Genomic DNA, 23,682 nt, shown 5'->3' on the forward strand with positions numbered 1-23,682 from the left:
TAACATTTTGGTTTTCGAGAAAGTAACCAGCTGCAGAAAACTGTGAGCTAACAGAGTTCAGATTCGATGTTTTGAAGTCTGTGTTTGAAATCACATTTTGTGCCCTTGTTTACTATTTCATACACTAGTTCACTAATATAGTTCACCTGCCAGAGTTAATGAACACTAATGAGTGAATTCAGACACTGATGAACACCTGCTGTTAATAATCACAATTTCTGAAGAAAAGAAACAAGAAACACAAACAGTGACTTGAGTTACAACATTAAATACAATCAAATAAAATAAATCAGCTTCAGTCTCAGCAGAGGATCATAAAACAACTCCACAAACAACAGCAGACACACTTATTACTGACTGCTTGGACTTCCATACTATTCTCATTGAGATCCAACAGAAATTAAGGTGTTTTTTGTGTCACCGTAATGGAGTGAGGGGTTGGTTTAGTTGGGCTCTTCACCCTTGAACTCATTTAATAAGACTTTCCAACTGCTGTAATACAGAGTTTACAAAACACTTTTATTATAGCAATAAAGAAGAAAGTCAATAAATAAATTAATTTGTCTGAAATTTATTCTGCTAAAAGTTTTGGTATAGGTCTGGATGAAGGGCCTCATGTAATAGCTTCTATGCTTAGTTGCAGATTTTTATTTAATTAATAAGTGGAAACAAAAGATACCTATGTAAATACTTTACAGTTAAGTATTAACCTACAAAAACAGTTCAGTTATGACAAATACACACTCAGACCTCATGAATCAGACCTTGTATTTCAACAATGGTAACAGTTCAAATGTTTCATACTGCAATGCTGGGTGTGGCACAGTACAAATATCCCAGCATGCATTGTGGCATGAATAAACGTTGTATAACGGTCTCACAGTTTTCTTTATTTGTGTTTGATTCTGCTGTTGTTTATGTTTAGACTATTAGTTGCCTGTTTGTGAGTTAAACTGTTAATTGTGTTGAGGTTTATACACTGATTATTGATGTCTCTTTCTTTCAGAAATCATTGCCACATGTAATGTGAAACAACAGATTAAACATTGAATAGGAGCAGTAAATTATATTCTATTAAATTAAAACAGATTCTGCCATTTAATAGTAATGTGAACATCACCAGATCTTATTTAGGTTTTTGGCTGGCTTGCCACATCAAAATAGCTTTTTAAACAAAGTTCTTGACAATTGCAACAGCCAAAATATATAAATGATAAATATGTCAGGGCTAAGAGCCCAACTAAAGCAAACTCTGTTCTCCATGATGGTGATTTTTAACTGTGGCTGTTAAAAATTGTCCCGTTAAAAAAACAGTAAAATACTGGCAGCTGCAGTTGCCAGCAATGTACTGTTATTTTACAGTATGTTGCTGTAAAAATACATGGACTACATTGATTTACACAATACTCAAGTGAACTCATTTTGCTCACTGAAAGCAACTGCCTCAACTTGGTCAACTGCTGAATGAGTTTATGATGTAATGTGCTATATATGCTTAGAAGCATACTTATAATGATAACTTATTTTAGTTAATTAGAAAAGTTCGGTTTAACTCTAATGTCTTATTTTTCACAACAGCACACATACATGTAAATCTGGAATCACCAGAGAGATTCTGACTGCATCAGCCACTAAACAGCCGCTGTCTTTAAATAGAGAAACATGCAGAATAACATCAGCAGCTCATTGTTCATCTTTAACTCATACACTGGCTCTACTCTCCTCCACAACGGTGACACACAGAAGAAATTAGCTTCAGGTTTTACATTAAAATACTGTTTTTTCCTTGATTTAACAGTAATCTACTGGCAGCTGTGGTTGCCAGCAATATACTGTTTTTTTACAGTCTACTTCCGTTGTGTAAATTAACAGTATATTACTGTTAAAATACATTTTTACACTGTGTTTTTACCTCTCACACCTTTAACCCTTTAAACCCCAGAGCATATACTTCAGTTTTTATTGAAGTGTCCACACTACTGAGTGTTCAAGAAACATGGAGCAAAGCTGAAGTAAATTCATTAATTAACTGACTAATTAAATGATAATTGAGGATTAACAATGAATAAATGAAGAAATAGTGAAGGGGAAAAAACAAGAACAGAACATACAAAACTTTAGTCACAGCTTTATAATGAAATAACCTGAAGAACAACAAATGATTAAATCATTTAAATGATCAGCGGATGATTAAACAACTCTACAAACATCATCACCAGCTACACTTATTACTTAATACATGTATTTTTGTATAACATCTACTAAAGTTCTTCTTGAGAAAAAGTTAAAGTTTTACGTCACCATCATGGAGAACAGAGTTTGCTTTAGTTGGGCTCTTAGCCCTGTCATTTATATATCTTGGCTGCTGCAATTGTTAAGAACTTTGTTTAAAAAGCTCTTTTGATGTGGCAAGCCAGCCAAAAACCTAAATAAGATCTGGTGATGTTCATGTTGCTATTAAATGGCAGAGTCTGTTCTCATTTAGTATAATAAAATTTACTGCTCCTATTCAATATTAAATCTATTGTTTTACATTATATGTCTATATATGGCAATGATTTCTGGAAGTTTTTAAGAATATCTTGGACAATAAAACTGCTCTATGGCGTATATCGCACTCAAAGAGACATCAATAATCAGCGGATGAACCTCAATAATGGTGACAACTAACAAAATTAACAGTTTAACTCACAAACAGGCAACTGAAAGTCTAAACATAAACAACAGCAGAATCAAACACAAATAAAGAAAACTGTGTGACCATTATACAACATTTGTTTATACCGCAATGCATGCTGGGATATTTGTACCGTGCCACTCCCAGCATGCATTGCAGCATGAAACATTTGAGATGGTACCATTGTTGAGATACAAGGTCAGATTCATGAGGTCTGAGTGTGTATTTGTCATAACTGAACTGTTTTTGTATGTTATTTCTTAACTGTTAAGTAATTACAGAGGTATATTTTCTGTTTCCACTTCTCATTAATTAAATTAATACCTGCAACTAAGCATAAAATCTATTGCATGAGGCCCTTCTTCCAGATTTATAACAAAACATTTTTCAGAACTAATTTCAGACTAATAGATTTCTCTATTTATTGACTTTCCAACTTTATTGCTATAATACAAGTATTTTGATAACTCTTTATTATAGTAATTGGAGAGTCTGAATTAATAAGTTCAAGGGTGAAGAGCCCAACTAAACCAGCCCCTCACTCCATTACGGTGACACAAAAAACACCTTAATTTCTGTTGGATCTCAATGTGAATAGTATGGAAGTCAAATCAGTCAGTAATAAGTGTGTGTCTGCTGTTGTTTGTGGAGTTGTTTAATGATCCTCTGCTGAGACTGAAGCTGTTTTATTTTATTTGATTTTATTTAATATTGTAACTCAAGTCACTGTTTGTGTTTCTTGTTTCTGTTCTTCAGTATTTGTAATTATTAACAGCAGGTGTTCATCAGTGTCTGAATTCACTCATTAGTGTTCATTAACTGTCAGGTGAACTATATTAGTTAACTAGTGTATGAAATAGTGAACAAGGACACAAAGTGTGATTTCAAACACAGACTTCAAAACATCGAATCTGAACTCTGTTAGCTCCCAGTTTTCTTCAGTTGGTTACTTTCTCGAAAACAAAAATGTTACCCAGGAAGCACTGTTTTTAACAGAATATTACTGTTTTAGTGAAAAAACATTATTTTACCGTAGAATCTGACCGTTTTTTAACAGCAATTTTTTTTACAGTGTATGTGTATTTTAGAGATAGTGTATTTCAAGAACCAATAGCAAATAACTTTTGGGTACAAAGATTGAATAGTGTGAAAAAGGAAAATATATGGAAAAACATTAGAGGGAAAATAATAGAAACAAGATTGGAATGTTTTGAATATTTTATAAGACACAAGGCAATTTTTACTGAGTGCATTTTAACAAAGATACAGAGAGAACCAAATGCAACATGTAAGGTTTGTTTTCAAGAAGATGAAGGAATTTTACACCTGTTTTTATACTGTAAAGAATTAGAATGTTTTTTACATGAAATGCCAAAAAATGCTAAAAGATTTATTAAAAGATAGGGATGAAGAACAATTGGAATGGAATACTCTGGTGATGTTCGGATGGAATATGGAAAACAAAAACAAAAAGTTTGTAAATCTTCTTATAATGATGATTAAAAAATGTGTGTGGGAAAGAAGAAATGTAGCAAAACAGGAAAAAGTTGTTTTAAATGTGTGGAATATACTAAAACGAAAAATGGAAAGTTACATAAAAAGTCTGTACTGGTATTTTAAAGGAGAAGATATGTTACCAAGCTTTTATGATGTGTTTAATGATGAAGTGTATAATGTTTTAAATGGTTTAAAGTGGAAAATGCCCAAAGAGGATGTTATTTTATGAAGAATGTTTATTTTAATGTATTTGTTTTGTGAAATTTCTTGAAGTATTTGAATGTTAATGTGATAAGTTTTTGAATAAAGAAAAAAAAAAAAAAAAAAAAAAAAGCAATGCCCGATCTCATCTGAACTCGGAAGTAAAGCAGGGTTGGGCCTGGTTAGTACTTGGATGGGAGACCGCCTGGCAATACCAGGTGCTGTAAGCTTTTCGAAGTCCTTCATTTGTGTTACTACGTCTTTGTTGTTAGTCTAGGGTAAAAGTAATAACATCTAAAAGGTGTGGTACTGTTACAAGATGATGGGTGAAAGTAAAAGACATAAACAACAAAACTGCCAACAAAAGTGATTTAATGTACAAAAAAGTTAAATTAAAATAATGCCCAAATATGTATACAATAAGAAAAAATATTTACAATAATAAAGTAATAAATTAAACAAAGTATCAAACAAAATTAGGTCAACTTAAGAGTAAGGGGACGCTAGTGAAGCCAAATCAAAGAAATTAATATAACAAAACAATTCTAACTCATAAGCAAGCCCCTTACCTCGCTAGAAACATAAAAAGAATTCTATTCTGAACTAAAACAAAACAAATACAATTGGCATTCACTTCTTTACCTGGGGCCTGTTTCAGTAAGGAGTTTCAAACAACTCTGAGTTTAAACTTGAACTGAGTTGATTTACAGAGAGATTAAAAACTTTTTGGTTTCAGAATAGCTGATCTGAGTTAGATCAATCAACTTTGAGTAGACCAACTTAGAGTTGAGCGCGCACACTGTGACTAAAAAAGACATTATCAATGGAGCGCAGATATTACGAGTGACAATGACAACATCTTAAAAAAAAGAGATCACCATTTCTTTCTCCAGCTGAACTTGATCAGCTCATGCAAAGTTATAGCAAATATGTGCGTATATATTTAAAAAGAAGTGATCAAGTGATAGAGGTTGATAACATTTAGAAGGTAAGCAGTACTAAAAATACTTTTTAGAAAGAATAGTAATCCCATTAATCTAGTAACAGTACATGTCAAAGGTTAAGCTAATTATTTATGAAAAAAGAACAAGCCATTGTCGTACGTGACTTTGTTCTGTGTGTGACAAAAATGTAGGCAATATCTATGTTTCCATCCAAATATATTACATAAATTTGTGCAAAACTGGAATAACGCCTAAAAGATGCAAATAAAGCAGCGTTTTCATCCAACAAGTCAAGAGAACACAATCGACACTTCCTGATTAACTTGCGCCAAATATCAACAGTAAAAACAGAATTTACTGCGGTAGAAGAAGCTGCGGCAATAATTTTTTATTTAATAAATGTACTTGCGCCTCAGAAGACAATGCTGACACACAATGAACACGTGGGGGCTTTGAAAGCCATGAGACGCGGATACCTTGACACGCTCCAGACGCTCTGAGGTAATTAATAACATACAATAATACTGAAACAGTTAAGGCATTTTAGAATTACCAAAACAACATTTAAGATGTTCTACAGTGTGCTCAGTCTGCTGGTTTGTCCATGTGCGGTGACGTAAGGCTAATGCCTGTTTCACACCGCAAGCGTCAGCGGCGCGTGAGCAGAGCGTGAGCAGCGCGTATGTCGAGCAGTAGCAGCACGCAGGCGTTTGCCTTTCACACCAGCTGCGTCTGCAGCGCGCAGCTCTTCGGTAGCTGCTGCAGAGATCAAGCTATCTCTGTCTATTCTATCTAGTTACCCATGTCTCTCTATAAACAAATACACTTTTTAAACTTTTCATCTGCACCAAAGCCCCCCCTATGCTGTTTCTTTAACCTGCAAATGTTTATTTTACAAATTTTATAGATGAAATAGTACTGTATGCTTCTCAAGCTAACTTATATGAGAAGTGTCTACAGTCAGAAGACAATCGCCTGTGATATCATGTCATTTGTTTTTTGATTATCAGGTTGCTGTAGACCTAGTTATAATCATATTTATACAATATAGTTATAATGATATTTATACATGATCAAACTAGTGTTACTTTCTCCGCTTCAGTAATGTCCAGCGGCAGAATAACAGCTCGTTAATTCATGCTCGTGCAGATGATGAGACGGACAAAAGTAACCAATGCATGCCATTCTTTTACTTATTTTCGTGTTGTCAGATTCACAGTGCAAACAGCTCCCGGTAGGAATAACTCGAGTGAACATAAAACAAAGCTGATTTAAACTTTCTTCCTCTGCTCAGCTGCACAGAACACAGCGAGCTCACATAATCCAGCATGCGTGTCGAACTACACTACCCACACTACACTTCGCTATGGACTACAAATCCCATAAATATTCTGTTTCCCCTCTCCTACAACACTAGTGTGCAACTTAAGCAAAACTGATACTAAAATTGTTTTACATTTGGTTTTGAAGTTCGGGCCTAAATAAATGTTTGTTGCCGTTTTTAATCGTTTTAAGTTAATTTGAATGACTATATATAAACCATTTGACATTATTAACGCATTTATTGGGTAAAATTGCTACTTTTTACTGTCATTCAATGTGTTTTGGTCATTATCAGTGCACTGTCACTTTAATTGAGCATGAGGAGCGCGTCAAAAATAGACCCAGCGCCGAAACTATCGCTGCACTGCTGCTTCGGCGACGCTCACGCCTCGCTCTGACGCGCTGCTGCTGCGTGCGGTATGAAAGCTCTAATCTGTTAACATGGACGCCGAAAACACACGTGCTGCTCACGCTCTGCTCACGCGCCGCTGACGCTTGCGGTGTGAAACAGGCGTAACGCCTGTTTCACACCGCAAGTGTCAGCGGCGCGTATGTCGAGCAGTAGCAGCACGCAGGCGTTTGCCTTTCACACTAGCTGCGTCTGCAGCGCGCAGCTCTTCGGCAGCTGCTGCAGAGATCAACCTATCTCTGTCTATTCTAGTTACCCATGTCCCTCTATATACAAATACACTTTTTAAACTTTTCATCTGCACCAAGGCCCCTCCTATGCTGTTTCTTTAACCGGCAAATGTTTATTTTTTACAAATTCTATAGATCAAATAGTACTGTATGCTTCTCAAGCTAACTTATATGAGAAGTGTCTACAGTCTGAAGACAATCGCCTGTGATATCATGTCATTTGTTTTTTATTATCAGGTTGCTGTAGACCTAGTTATAATAATATTTATACAATATAGTTATAATGATATTTATACATGATCAAACTAGTGTTACTTTCTCTGCTTCAGTGATGTCCAGCAGCAGAATAACAGCTCGTTAATTCATGCTCGTGCAGATGATGAGACGGACAAAAGTAACCAATGCATGCCATTCTTTTACTTATTTTCATGTTGTCAGATTCACAGTGCAAACAGCTCCCGGTAGGAATAATTCGAGTGAACAAAAAACAAAGCCGATTAAAACTTTCTTCCTCTGCTCAGCTGCACAGAAAACAGCGAGCTCACATAATCCAGCATGTGTCGAACTACACTACCCACAATACACTTCGCTATGGACTACAAATCTCGTAAATATTCTATTTCCCCTCTCCTACAACACTAGTGTGCAACTTAAGCAAAATTGATTCTAAATTTGTTTTACATTTGGTTTTGTAGTTTGGGCCTAAATAAATGTTTGTTGCCGTTTTTAATCGTTTAAGTTCATTTGATTGACTATATATAAACCATTTGACATTATTAAAGCATCTATTGGGTAAAATTGATTTTTACTGTCATTCAATGTGTTTTGGTCATTATCAATGCACTGTCACTTTAATTGAGTGTGAGCAGCGTGTCAAAAATAGACCCAGTGCCGAAACTATCGCTGCACTGCTGCTTCGGCGACGCTCACGCCTCGCTCTGACGCACTGCTGCTGTGTGCGGTATGAAAGCTCTAATCTGTTAACATGGACGCCGAAAACACACGCGCTTACGCTCTGCTCATGCGCCGCTGACGCTTGCGGTGTGAAACAGGCGTAAGGCGAGAAATACCGCTTCATCTTTAAAAAAGGGGAGGAGACTGACAGAAACTCAGAGTTTAGAGAATAAAACCTGCTCCGGACCAGGTTAGATTCACAGAGTATGTTACCACAGTAACTGACTCTGAGTTAAAGTTACCTCTCTTTCAGAAACAGGCTTGACTTACCCTGCTTTCTCGAGTTTAACAAACCTGCCATTTTGAAACGGAAAACCCAGAGTTTCTCTCATTTCAGGGTTAAAATACTCTGAGTTTTCAGTTAACCTCCTTTCTGAAACAGGCCCCAGGTCCTCTTTCAACTCCACTGAAATCCATCATTACATACAGAAAATCATGGTCACTACAGCTAAAAATCTTGTAAAAAATATTTGAAATAAAAGATTCTAAATTTCTTGTACATAAAACATAGTCTAATCTCCTTTGTTTTAAAACTGTATTCACCCACTGCCTTCTTGAGTATTCTCTTTTGGCTCTATTTCTCTCTCTCCATATCTACATATTTATGTTTTTCAATCATGTGTTTCATTTCTCTTCTTCCAACATCTGCTCTATACACCATATGATCATCTACATCTATTCTTTCTAAAACAGTATTAAAATCTCCTAAAACAATAACATTATTCCATCCACTCATTAAAACACTTAGATCTTTAAAAAAAGTAACTCTTTCTAAGTCTTCATTTGGAGCATGTATATTACATATTGTTATTTCTTCATCCTTATTCATAATTTTAATAGTTAAAATCCTTCCATAATTATCTTTAAATAAAACATCAAATGTATATCCTATTCCCCTTCTAATTAATATTGCCATGCCTTTTTTCTTATTTGGGTCATTATTATACAATATTTTCCCATCCCAACATTTTTTTAAATCATTAACAATGTTTTCATTCCATCCAGTCTCTTGTATACATATAACATCACATTTTTTTGTTAAAGCAATTACATTTTCAAACTTCACTTTGGATGACAGCCCTCTTACATTAATTGAAACCAAACATAAGTTGTTCATTAGAAATATAAAAGAAAACAAGCCATCCAAACAAAAGAAAATCCAAATTAAACAAATCATCAATCATTTGTAGTCTTTTTTATGATCTAAAATCTTAGGACAGTTCTGTCAGTTTTTAATTTTGCTTTTGCTTCCTTTCGTAATTTTTGTTTCTTAAGCACTTGCTGAATATTCAATTGTACAGTTTTTCTGCGTCTTCTGTTTATGCTGTCTATTGTTCTGTCTTTAGTCCCAATATTTATTTCTTCATTATCATCATCATCGCTTACCTCTTCCTCAATTCTGCTTTCTGTATTTTCACCTGCTGCTCCTTGTTCTTCTTCCATGTCGTGTCCATCGTCTTTCATTAGATGTTGTGTCTCAGTCTCTGCTGTATCTCCTTCATCCTCTTCACTCATGCCCTGCTCCTCTTCTTGTTCATTCAAATCAATCGGTGGTAATTCCTGTACTTCCTCTTCCCGTTCTTCATTGCTTGATTTCTCCGTTTGTTTGTTCGTTTCCATAACTCCAGTCTCTTCCTCATCCGATTCACATCTGCACCACAATATTGTCTTTTTGCAGCCTTGGCACCGTGGGGCTTTACAGTCCCGCGCAAAATGCCCCTGCTCCAGACATTCTCTACACACAAATTGTGGGCAGTCTTTTTTTTCATGTTCAGCACTTCCACATAATCTGCATGTTTTTATCTGCTGATCATGTATCACTCTAAAATATTTTGGTCCTTCCTCTGTGTCAAACTTGACATTGTAAGGAAGAGTCATGACTTCTTTTGGAAATTTCACCCTGATGAACCTTGTTCCATCAGCCACAGTTGTTCCTGGATAATATCTTCTTCTCAGTGGGAGAATTGGAGAAACTCCCCAGTCCACAAGCTTTTGGATGATTTCACTATCTTGAATATAGTTGGGTAAATTTAAGAAAGAAACCATTCTCTCAGTTGCACAAAGTTTTGATATTTGACAGAATTGTTGGTTAATCATTAGTCCATTCATTAAGTGATCACAGTTCGTTTCATTTTCCATAGTTAGTTCATAGTCAAAATTGGATTTTTTCCTCAGTCCAAACAATTTTCCAATTCCAGTCTTATCTTCCACAGCCTTTATAATCATCGTTACAGTGATATTTTCAGGATCTTTCACAGTCATTGTCAAAGTTGTTTCTTTTTTATATTGTCGCTGAAATCTAGCTTGACTTTTCAGTTTGTTTATCATCTCATTTCTTTGACTTGTTTGTTGGGTATTTTCCAAACCTTCAGCAATTGCTTTACCTTTAGTTTGTTGCATTTCTCCACTTCCTTCTTTGCTTGTGTCTGATTTATTTCTCCTCCTTCTTGCCACAACAGTTGCCCATGTGTCATTATCGTCGATGCCGTTGTTTGAATCTCTTGAATTGTTGTTTTCAGGAGTAGCTTTGTCCATGCTGCCATAGTCCATTTTCAGTTCCAGTTACTTTACCAAAGTGTCCATCCTTTCAAAACGTTTTAACCCCAAACAGATAACACTGTCTGGGGTTTAACTAAAACTAAACAAAATTAATACAATTTAATTTAAGCAAAATCAAGAAAAAAACAATAAAGCAAATCAAAATGGGAGAGCCTTTCTCTCCCTACTGCCACCTCACACTTCCTTGAAAGCAATGACTCAGTCAAATTCAAGGGGGCGTTGCCAGGGTGGTATGGCCGTAAGCGAAATAGGCCGTAAAGAGTTGGCTATTTAAAACAGGCGCAGCACCAGGGAACGAGCGCAGCTCAGCTGGCATCGACACAGCACCGACAGAGAAACAATGCCCTTGAAGGCGAGAAAAAATAATGGCAGCGAAGCTGTGACACGGGGAAGTCTATCAGCTGCCAAATGAAGGACTTCGAAAAGCTTACAGCACCTGGTATTCCCAGGCGGTCTCCCATCCAAGTACTAACCAGGCCCAACCCCGCTTTACTTCCGAGTTCAGATGAGATCGGGCATTTCCAGGGTGAAAATCAGTCCTTAGAGCTGTATTAATAAATCGCAGTCCAATAAAGGAATTAACTTTTTGGCAAATTCTTACTTTATCCGGTGAAATGAGGATAAATTGAAATATGTGTACTAATTAGGGATGTAACGGTATTGTAAATACCGTCATACCGCAATATTAATTTTTTTCGATATTACCGAAGTCGCATGACTCGGTAAAACTATAGGTCTTCTGAGAAAATTTGCTCAGGCGAATGAAGTGAACGGGAGGTAGCGAAAACTACAATTGCCATCAGCCCATGCTTGACCATCATCCCTTGCGGTCTGTTGTCGCTACAGATCCAGTAATGCGGAAATGGAGTGTGCTGCTAGAAGCGGGGATGAAAAGAGCTGGAAAACTCTAAGGCCCTGTTTACACTAATGCGTTTTAGTTTGAAAACGCATAAGTTTTGCTACGGTTACGCCAACCGTCCACACTACGCCGGAGTTCTCGAGCGCCGAAAACGGAGCGTTTCGAAAACGCTGGAGAAGCCGTTTTCATTCTGAAACGCTGCTTTTCCGTCTCAGTGTGGATGATGGAAAACGGAGACATCTGAAAACGGAAGCGGGGCTGCAGACGTTCGCCTCTCTGATTGGGGCTTTTCCTGAATATTAAGTAGCCTAACACACACAGTTCAGTCCTGCATTATCTCCGTGTAAGTTCAGACTTCGCAAGTTTGATCATGGCTGCAGTCTCTTCTTCTCAGTTTGATATGGAAAAGCAGACTATACCGAGGACACGGGTAAATCTTCAAAGGGAACAGTGTACTTTATAACTTCATTCACATCACCCTGTCTTCGTTGTTTCACTTTGTCAACAATAAAATGTAAACATGATTTAAGGAACTGCCTATTTTCATTTTAATATAGCAACTTAGACAGCAGACATGTTGAGGCGTCTTGCTGCATATATGAGCGTCATCTTCACTGTGTGGATATTTATAACAAAACGGAGCCGATAACAACTGCCTCCTTTCAATTTCAGTGAAAATACGAAACACACCCTCTCTTTTGCTGAGTATCAGTTTTAAGAATTGATAATGGCCATTTTAAAAGTATAACATACAATAAGTTTATACATTATAGGAAATAAAGGCAAGCAATCAGTCAATATACAGAATGTACGTGGTTACATTAATCATTAACTTATCTTTGCGCTCAGCCAAAACACGTTACCTGAGAACAAGTAATAGACTCCAATGACCAAAGTCAGGGAATATGTCGTTAGATAAAGACAACAAGATAAATGAAATATCCCGTTTAATAAATATAGTGAGATTAGATCCAGCGGGAGATGTTTGATGAGAAGTCCGACTAGCAGAGCTCTCATCTGGGTAGATGGGCTGAGTGTGATTAAATGTTGAATGTGATGAGTTTTCAACAATACTAAATTGAAACTTTATTTTTTACATGGTTTAATATTTTTTTTGTTATTAAAATTGAAGTTCCTGTTTCAAAGCTTACAGATAGATGGCTAATTTGTATGTCATTGACACTTTTGGCACTTTTTTGGAGTATTTTCATAAGTTTTGTTTTTTTCTGTAAATGATTCAATAAATACCGTACCGTGACATTCATACCGAGGTATTACCGTACCGTGAAATTCTGATACCGTTACATCCCTAGTACTAATATAATGGAATACCTGTCAAATTCACGATTTCTATATCACTCTATGGTCTTCTCACACACACGCGATTGCAAAATGACGTCAGCGCACTGTAAACGCAATGCAACATGCGGTCTGACTTTAACACACTCTTAAACACACTAACACACTAAATAGCAACTATTTTGCAGGTACAACTTGATTTAGTACAACTAAAATCACTTTTAAACTGTTTAGGAATCATAACATACTGTATTTTAATCTTTTTGTTCAAATTTGCTCCTCTATTATTCTGCCAACCGGTCTCGTCTCTGCTCTGTCTCTCTCTCCCAGCAAGCTGGGAGGGGCGGAGCTAACAACCCGCTCCTATGATTGGTTGTTACTTTACCTCAAACTACATTTGTATACATGAATTTTATTTTGTTTATCATATTTATAAAGACTTGTAGATATAATAATAATATGATTATTCTGCTCTAAATAATATTATAAATAAAAATTTTACTATTTCACTAGGGTTACTTATGTTTCTGCAACTATTTTTGGTAAGATGACTTTCAGTTTTGCCTGATTTATACTTCTGCGTCAAGTGACCAGCGTAACCCACGGCGCAGGCAACGCGCGTGGCTGTGCATTTATACTTCTGTGCGCTGTCTCTGTTGGTCTGCATGAACACTTCTGAAACACTAGTTGGCAGTGAGGTGTAAATCTTCCTCTGTGTCGAGTTTCTTTGCGGCTTTTTTGCTTTTCCTGAACACTTCCGGGATGTACAAGTGGCTCAAACTCGCTCATTTTGATGCAGGAACCGGCGGACGTGCAACAACTTTAACTATGAGGTTAATACACAACAAAACTTTCCACCCGGAGCTCCTTCATGGGACTCCACACTTGTAAACAATCACTCGCGCCATTCGCGCGGCTCTCGGTCCCGCCCAGACTCGTCAGCGCTACCAAGCCAACCAATCACAGAGCTTACGCTACGCGTCGTTGCGACGTGTAGTTACATTTTTTGAGAGGTGCACGTCAGTGACGGCCACCGTGAAGGGCTATGCGTCAGCGCCGTAGCATACACCGGCGTTTTACGCAGAAGTATAAATCAGCCTTCAACCACACGGCCACCGCGTCATGTATTTTCCTTCTTCTCTGGTGGAGGCCTGACTGTGGCACATAATTGTATATGTATGTTTCTGCAACTATTTTCGGTAAGATGACTTTCAATTTTGCCGTATGAACGAAAGATCAAATGAACAACAAAAATGGGATTCGATGGACTCGGCCACCCCGTCTTGTATGTACTCACTTTCCTGTTGGGGGCTGTACTATGGCATTTCTGTATGTATTTGCTGCTATTTTCGGTAAAGATGACGTTAAATTTTGCAACAACATCCTTCAAAACGATAAGAGCGTGCGAGTAAAACACTTTCCACGGAAGCACCAGCCTCTTTCAAACGCCAGAGGATTTGAACGACAAGGATGGGATTCGATGGACTCTTCCACCTCGTTATGTATGTACTCACTTTCATGACTTTCATGATGGGGGCTGGACTATGGCATATATGTTTGTATTTCCAGCTATTTTCGATAAAGATGACATAAAATTTTGCAACAACATCCTTCAAAACGCTAAAAGAGTTAGAGTAAAAGAACTTCTGCAGAAACACCATGATCTCTCGAAAGCCAGAACATATGAACGACGAGGATGGGATTCGAACCCACGAAGCAGAGCACAATGGATTAGCAGTCCATCACCTTAACCACTCGGCCACCTCGTCACATATTTTACTTCTTCTCTGGTAGAGGCCGGACTGTGGCACATATTTATATATGTATGTTTCTGCAACTATTTTCGGTAAGATGACTTTCAGTTTTGCCGTATGAACGACAGAGCAAATGAACGACAAAAATGGGATTCGATGGACTCGGCCACCCCGTCATGTATGTACTCACTTTCCTGTTGGGGGCTGGACTACGGCATTTCTGTATATATTGTGTAGGGGATCAACCTACGTTTTAATATCGATCAGGGATTAATTAGCTCATTTCAAAGAATCGGATCCTGAAGATTCGAATCATTGATTTGACTCAAATGAGTCAGATTGAATCAGATCAAAAGATTCACACTTTATCTACCATTTGTCCCGCAAATAGAAGACATCGTATCTTACCAATCTTGTTTATATTATTTACGTGGCCAACGATCATAACATAACACAGTATTGGGTTAACTTTTAGCAAGGTAACAAGATCTACAGCTCGAGGCAATGACTTAGAAGCACATAAACAAGAACACAGTTCTTACAAAATGAGTACAAAGATTTATTGAGCTACACTACGATACATGAAACTAACTACGTAATAAGCAAACAACAAACAAACGCACACACACATTCACACATACACACAGAGGTAGTTCAGAGGATGCAATATGAGTTGACAACGTCCCAAATTAATTCTAATACTTCTTGCAAGATCTTAGAATAACACCTGAGAAACCACAAAAGCAGAGATATGGCTTATCTTTAACTGCTTAAGATCAATCTGCACAAGATCAGCAAGAGACAACATTAGTTTGTGTTACTTGCGCCCTTTTTGCTGAAGTCGAATCTCCCTCGCCGGCTGGCCTTGGGGAAACACGGTGCTCCTGATTGGGTGGTTTCTCGCTTCGATGACGTCTTTGGGATTCACACGCTCGTGAATGGCTGTTGTCCTGGGTTACCGAGGTGACAGACTGCTGAGAGTCGGTTTGCGGAAGTTCGTGCAGCTTCGGGAGTCCCGAAACTTAAGAGGTTTGCGTGGAAGTTCGTAGTAACCCAATCGCGTGGCGGCGCGGTGTCCGGGCAGGCGAAAGGGGGCAGAGAGCAAAAGCATGCGCAAGCTAGCTGATGCAAAAAGCAAAGTTTCTTTGTCGCAGGGTGTTTTTAAGTGACCTGGGCTGGTTCGTCCCCATGGCACTGTCTGCCAATGAGCAGTTGCCATGAAGGGCGGGGCCACGCCCCGTACTGACGTAGGAAAGGTCAATAATTAACAGACTGCATGTAGATTTCACTTGGTAGAACTCTTGCAAGATTGAAACTATCTTACATCAAACGTTACAAGTTGAATACTGTTTGTACTACTAGTTTTTCATTTACACCAACGTATTGCAAATGTCACTAGCTTTCGTTCAATACCAGACATCATAAATTTCAGACACATACAGATTATTTTACTCTGTTATAAGGGTTAAAACAACACATTGATTAACCTAGTTGATTGGAATAAACAGCATATGAGGAACATTATGGCATATTATTCAAAGATACATCTGCCTTAGTTCTAACATTAAGAGATTAGCTTTTGTTCATATGCATTAATGTTTCTAGAGATCTCTTTGTCTCTACGAAATTGTGCTTCTAGCAGGATGTGCCCAAGGCGAGCACATGACCAGGAGTCAATTAAAAGTCTCGTGAAATGGTTTCCGCTGAAGATCCTGTAAGGGCCATTGTTTTTAATTTAACTGATTTGATTAATCATTGGCTAGTTAGCCGAAGGGTACCAGAACATCTGCGGAGAAGTACTGGTCAGAGGAGCCCAAAATCAATTGGCGCTCTGTTATCCTGATGGTATAAGCCCTCAAGCTAGTTCAATGAATGAGACCATTGGAGATGCCCAAGATTTCAGATTCAACTTGTGTTGACCACTGAAAAATGCCGATGAGTTCCTACAATTGGCTGCTGTTTTCGGTAAAGATGACGTTAAATTTTGCAACAACATCCTTCAAAACGATAAGAGCGTGCGAGTAAAACACCTTCCACGGAAGCACCGGCCGCTTTCAAACGCCAGAGCATTCGAACGACAAAGATGGGATTCGATAGACCCTTCCACCTTGTCATGTATGTACTCACTTTCATGATGGGGGCTGGACTATGGCATATGTTTGTATTTTCAGCTATTTTCGATAAAGTTGGCATAAAATTTTGCAACAACATCCTTCAAAACGCTAAAAGAGTGAGAGAACTTATACAGAATCACCATGATCTCTCAAATACCAGAACATATGAGCGACGAGGATGGGATTCAAACCCATGCGTGCAGAGCACAATGGATTAGCAGTCCATCGCCTTAACCACTCGGCCACCTCATCCAGCCTTTCCTTCCTCTCTGGTAGAGGCCAGACTGTGGCACATATTTGTATATGTATGTTTCTGCAACTATTTTCGGTAAGATGACTTTCAGTTTTGCCATATGAACGACAGATCAAATGAACGACAAAAATGGGATTCGAGGAATTCTTCCACCTCGTCATGTATGTACTCACTTTCATGATGGGGGCTGGAATCTGACATTTCTGTATGTATTTGCTGCTATTTTCGGTAAAGATGACGTTAAATTTTGCAACAACATCCTTCAAAACGCTAAAAGAGTGAGAGTAAAAGTACTTCTACAGAAACACCATGATCTCTCGAATGCCAGAACACATGAGCGACGAAGAAGGGATTTGAACCCACGCATGCAGAGCACAATGGATTAGCAGTCCATCGCCTTAACCACTCGGTCAACTCGTCACGTACGTGCCATCTTCTCTGGTGAAGGCCGGACTGTGGAACATAATTGTAAATGTATGTTTCTGCAACTATTTCGGGCAGATGACTTTCAGTTTTGCCGTATGAACGACAAAAATGGGATTCAATGGACTCGGCCACCCCGTCATGTATGTACTCACTTTCCTGTTGGGGGCTGGACTACGGCATTTCTGTATATATTGGCTGCTGTTTTCGGTAAAGATGACGTTAAATTTTGCAACAACATCCTTCAAAACGATAAGAGCGTGCGAGTAAAACACCTTCCACGGAAGCACCGGCCTCATTTAAGCGCCAGAGCATTCGAACGACAAGGATGGGATTTGATAGACCATTCCACCTTGTCATGTATGTACTCACTTTCATGATGGGGGCTGGACTATGGCATATGTTTGTATTTTCAGCTATTTTCGATAAAGTTGACATAAAATTTTGCAACAACATCCTTCAAAACGCTTAAAGAGTGAGAGTACTTCTACAGAAACACCATGATCTCTCGAATGACAGAAAACATATGAGCGACGAAGAAGGGATTTGAACCCACGCATGCAGAGCACAATGGATTAGCAGTCCATCGCCTTAACCACTGTCAACTCGTCACGTACGTTCCATCTTCTCTGGTGAAGGCCGGACTGTGGAACATAATTGTAAATGTATGTTTCTGCAACTATTTTCGGTCAGATGACTTTCAGTTTTGCCGTATGAACGACAGAGCAAATGAACGACAAAAATGGGATTCAATGGACTCGGCCACCCCGTCATGTATGTACGCACTTTCCTGTTGGGGGCTGGACTACGGCATTTCTGTATATATTGGCTGCTATTTTCAGTAAAGATGACGTTAAATTTTGCAACAACATCCTTCAAAACGATAAGAGTGTGCGAGTAAAACACCTTCCACAGAAGCACCGGCCTCTTTCAAACGCCAGAGCATTCGAACGACAAGGATGGGATTCGATAGACCCTTCCACCTTGTCATGTATGTACTCACTTTCATGATGGGGGCTGGACTATGGCATATGTTTGTATTTGCAGCTATTTCCGATAAAGTTGCCATAAAATTTTGCAACAACATCCTTCAAAACGCTAATAGAGTGAGAATAAAAGAAGTTCTACAGAAACACCATGATGTCTCAAATACCAGAACATACGAGCGACAAGGATGGGATGCGAACCCATGCGTGCAGAGCACAATGGATTAGCAGTCCATCGCCTTAACCACTCGGCCACCTCATCCAGCCTTTCCTTCTTCTCTGGTGGAGGCCGGACTGTGGCACATATTTTTAAATGTATGTTTCTGCAACTATTTTCGGTAAGATGACTTTCAGTTTTGCCGTATGAACGACAAATATGGGATTCAATGGACTCGGCCACCCCGTCATGTATGTACTCACTTTCCTGTTGGGGGCTGGACTACGGCATTTCTGTATATATTGGCTGCTGTTTTCGGTAAAGATGACGTTAAATTTTGCAACAACATCCTTCTAAACGATAAGAGCGTGCGAGTAAAACACCTTCCACGGAAGCACCGGCCTCTTTCAAACGCCAGAGCATTTGAACGACAAGGATGGGATTCGATGGACTCTTCCACCTCATCATGTATGTACTCACTTTCTTGATGGGGGCTGGACTATGGCATATGTTTGTATTTGCAGCTATTTTCGATAAAGTGGACATAAAATTTTGCAACAACATCCTTCAAAACGTTAAAAAAGTGAGAGTAAGAGAACTTCTACAGAAACACCATAATCTCTCAAATAACAGAACACACAAACGGCGAGGAAGGGATTCGAACCCACGCGTGCAGAGCACAATGGATTAGCAGTCCATCGCCTTAACCACTCGACCACCTCGTCACATACTTTCCTTCTTCTCTGGTTGAGGCCGGACTGTGGCACATATTTGTATATGTATGTTTCTGCAACTATTTTCGGTAAGATGACTTTCAATTTTGCCGTATGATCGACAGAGCAAATGAACGTAAAAATGGGATTCGATGGACTCGGCCACCCCGTCATGTATGTACTCACTTTCCTGTTGGGGGCTGGACTACGGCATTTCTGTTTATATTGGCTGCTATTTTCGGTAAAGATGACGTTAAATTTTGCAACAACATCCTTCAAAACGATAAGAGCGTGAGAGTAAAACACCTTCCACGGAAGCACCGGCCTCTTTCAAACGCCAGAGCATTTGAACGACAAAGATGGGATTCGATGGACTCTTCCACCTCGTCATATATGTACTCACTTTCATGATGGGGGCTGGACTATGGCATATATGTTTGTATTTTCAGCTATTTTCGATAAAGATGACATAAAATTTTGCAACAACATCCTTTAAAACGCTAAAAGAATGAGAATAAACGAACTTCTACAGAAACACCATGATCTCTCGAATGCCGGATCAAATAAGCAACAAGTATGGGATTCAAACCCACTCGTGCAGTGCACAATGGACTAGCAGTCCATCGCCTTAACCACACGGCCAACACGTCATGTATTTTACTTTTTCTCTGATGGAGGCCGGACTTTGGCACATAATTGTATATGTATGTTTCAGCAACTTTTTTCGGTAAGATGACTTTCAGTTTTGCCGTATGAACGAAAGATCAAATGAACGACAAAAATGGGATTCAATGGACTCGGCCACCCCGTCATGTATACACTCACTTTCCTGTTGGGGGCTGGACTATAGCATTTCTGTATGTATTTGCTGCTATTTTCGGTAAAGATGACGTTAAATTTTGCAACAACATCCCTTAAAACGATAAGAGCGTGCGAGTAAAACACCTTCCACGGAAGCACCGGCCTCTTTCAAACGCCAGAGCATTTGAACGAAAAGGATGGGATTCGATGGACTCTTACACCTCATCATGTATGTACTCACTTTCTTGATGGGGGCTGGACTATGGCATGTTTGTATTTGCAGCTATTTTCGATAAAGTAGACATAAAATTTTGCAACAACATCCTTCAAAACGCTAAAAGAGTGAGAGTAAGAGAACTTCTACAGAAACACCATGATCTCTCAAATAACAGAACACACAAACGACGAGGATGGGATTCGTACCCACGCGTGCAGAGCACAATGGATTAGCAGTCCATCGCCTTAACCACTCGGCCACCTCGTCACATACTTTCCTTCTTCTCTGGTTTAGGCCGGACTGTGGCACATATTTGTATATGTAGTGATCAGCGGTAAAGCCAGGAACTTGTGGAAATTAATTTCCAATATAAACAAATGCTGCAGAGTTAACACTAAACTCTGACCCTTTTCTTAAGCTCATCAGAAAGTGGCAGTTGAGACAGTAACCATCTGTCTTTTGTTTATCTGAAAGACAAAGGTGTTAAGAGCCCAGGACTTGCTTCTTGATCCAATCAACTTTTGACATTGTCTCAAACTCAGAGATACACATGGATCAGTAAACTTGCATGTCACAAAAGAGACACAAATGGAAAATTTCACTTCATATACCTGTATATTCAAATGATCATGTATATATTTAATATGCACTGCTTGAAATACTTCACTGTATGAAACTTTGCTTATTAAGGTTTATATATGAATGCTTGGATAAAGATCAACATTACATAGCGATGTTTAGACTCTATCTATTCCAAATAATGCCTTGGGTAAATTAGATGTGGTTTGGAAAGTGAATTATGCATAGGAAAATATTTAAGACTCTTAAATATTATCATAGTTAACCAGTGGACTATGACTATGCAAATGCAGGCCACATTATGGATGACACCTACCAGTGACCAACTCACAGGATCATCCAATCACAATGCTGGATTTGAAAGGTGACATCCTTCAATCCCGCCTTCCAGAGAAAGTATTAAAGACATTGTCTTAAACAAAGAGTGTCCTGGTAAAAAGTCTGTTAAGTGTGGGTCCTAAAGAGTGTGTCCTAAAAGGTGGTCGAAGAGTGGTCAAAGTGTGGTTCATGGTGGTTTGCGGGGTTTTGTCCTAGACATCAGACCTTTTGCTGCGTGTTCCAGCAAGGATTTGGTAATTGGATTCACAGTGCTTTTTCCAAGGCGTCTGAACCATCGCATCAAGGCCACCACCTCCAAAAATCTGCGTGTCCCAGATTTCCAGGAACTCTACCTTCAAAGAAAAGGCATCGGCGTGTTCCCAGCATCGAACCACCACCTCCAGAAATCTCCAATTTCTGCGTGTTCCAGAAGATACAGATTTCTACGCTCAAGGATAAAGACGTCGGGGTGTCCCCGACATCAGACCACTACCTCCAGAAATCTCCAATTTCTGCGTGTTCCAGAAGATACAGATTTCTACGCTCAAGGATAAAGACGTTGGCGTGTTCCCGACATCGAACCACCACTTCTAGAAATCTCCAGTCTGCGTGTTCCAGAAACTACAGATTTCTTCCACCCAAAGCTCAAGAGAGCCAAATCTGCTCGTTTCATGCTTCAAGATCTGCAGGAAGATCCAACTTCTTCCATCCACTGCATCAAAGGCAGAAACGTAAATATTCCACTTTCCAACCCTTTAAATTAGACCTTGGCATAGTGTGTTTCAGTATAAAATATTCTAATTAATTAGATGTTTAAAACTGATATTCTTTAATAACAAAAACTTGCTCAGTTCTTTGTTATTGTAAAATAAGGTTTACCTTACCTTAACTTAATCACCTTCATCACTTGCCTATGCACTTCATTTATTGTACATTTAGTAATTGTAGTTACCCTTGATTACTATTTTGTTAATAAATACACATTTATTACAATTGTGTCTTCCTTGTGTTGATAATACAGAAAAAGGCTCTACAAGTCAAACGATCTCATTATCCTTCAGATTTGGCCAGATAATAAACTCCTCATTTGTATAATTTAACTAACAATATTTTATTGTTAATTATTTTGACAGTGGAAAGCTGTCTGGTGCCCTGTTTAAAAGGAGTTAGTTATCTGTTATATCTACATCATTTGGTCCCCTACGGGAGATTAAAATATCAATATTAATATCAATACCGAAATATTGATTTTAATATTTGATAAATCCAATCATCACTACATTATTTGGCGCCCAACGTGGGGCCTGGCTTAGATTGAAATTGAGCCTTCTGTTTTATCAACACAATGTTTATGCACTAATAAAACTGCAATTGAGGTAACTTTAGCAGGAAACTATTTCAGTCATCAAATTTAGACAGTAACCAGTTGCAAAGGCAAAAGTGGTTCCCTCTAAGCCTGACTTGATTGTTGTCCCTGCTCAAATACTTGGTACTATTTATGAATAGGGTGTTTATGAAGTGATAAAAGTTTGTGATTTGCCATTAAGTCCTGAACCAACTTTATCATGGCAGAGATTTTCTGATTTCAAAATCAGTAAATTGTAGTCTTGTAATTCTGAATTATAACTGAATTGCTACTTGCATGTATAACAAAGGTTTGGTTCACCTTTTGAGTCTATTTAAATTCAGAGTGTCTTTGTGAAACCGGTCAGGCAACGTTAACACCTCTGACCATTCAGTGATAAGTGCTAAATTAATCAAGCCCCATTCAGTGTGTGACACCCATTGTCTTAGTGGTAGACTAGCCGGCACTTATGTGTTAAACATTCCACAGGTTACCTTGGTTGGGGGGTGCATTTATTTTATATAGAAAACACAAGTTTATATATTAAATAAATATGGCTGATATAACAGTTGAAGCAGTGAGTCAAGCTGTAAAAGCTGCTCCATTTTTGAAGCTTCTTTTTAGCCTAGCACAAAATTTACCTGTACAACCAAATCAGGATATTTCCCTCCCCCAAGATCAGAACAAAGTTTTGTATTTGAAGTTTGAGGAGCTCAAAAACGAACTGGCTGATTTGCGTAGGGATAATTTGAAGCTAAAAGCTGAGATATGTAGATTGTCTTCAGAGACAAAAAGCCTACATGCTATAACTGAGAGTCAGGAAGAACAGCTTGAAGGTGTGAAAACTGACATGGCCGCTCTGCAAACAGAGCTTGTCCAGACCCAAACTGACTTTTCAGCACAAACAGAGGAGTTAAATTCTCTGAGGTCTAGAGAAACTAGGACCAAAGCTGAAGTAAGATCAGCATTGCGTGACATTTCTGAGCTGAGAGAGAAGCAAGAAATGGACAAGGAAGATTGGATAAGAGAAATGGATTGGATTGTGGACCAGATTAGTGAATTTGAGGGAG

At 38.5% G+C, this 23,682-nt stretch overlaps 2 protein-coding genes, 2 non-coding genes and 1 pseudogene across 6 annotated transcripts in view; all 5 read right to left on the bottom strand.

Moving 5' to 3' along the window:
- The window catches only part of LOC148682145 (uncharacterized), a 208,802-nt gene extending 192,960 nt beyond the window's left edge, over positions 1-15,842 (bottom strand). Inside the window, exon 1 of the mRNA XM_088650443.1 lies at positions 13,100-15,842. The gene's annotated coding sequence lies outside the window, so the exon portion shown is untranslated. The remainder of the gene's footprint in view (positions 1-13,099) is intronic.
- LOC137490940 (uncharacterized) overlaps positions 1-23,682 on the bottom strand; it is a 627,578-nt gene that overhangs the window by 255,960 nt on the left and 347,936 nt on the right. The window lies entirely within an intron of this gene.
- On the bottom strand, positions 11,219-11,332 carry LOC137494165 (5S ribosomal RNA; annotated as a pseudogene).
- Positions 16,991-17,072, bottom strand: trnas-gcu (transfer RNA serine (anticodon GCU)). Its single transcript has one exon. It is a non-coding gene; the product is annotated as a tRNA-Ser (tRNA).
- Positions 20,556-20,637, bottom strand: trnas-gcu (transfer RNA serine (anticodon GCU)). The gene has a single exon. It is a non-coding gene; the product is annotated as a tRNA-Ser (tRNA).

The sequence above is a fragment of the Danio rerio genome, chromosome 4 (assembly GCF_052040795.2).
Source record: "Danio rerio strain M-AB ecotype USA chromosome 4, GRCz13ab, whole genome shotgun sequence".
Taxonomy (NCBI): Eukaryota; Metazoa; Chordata; class Actinopteri; order Cypriniformes; family Danionidae; genus Danio; species Danio rerio.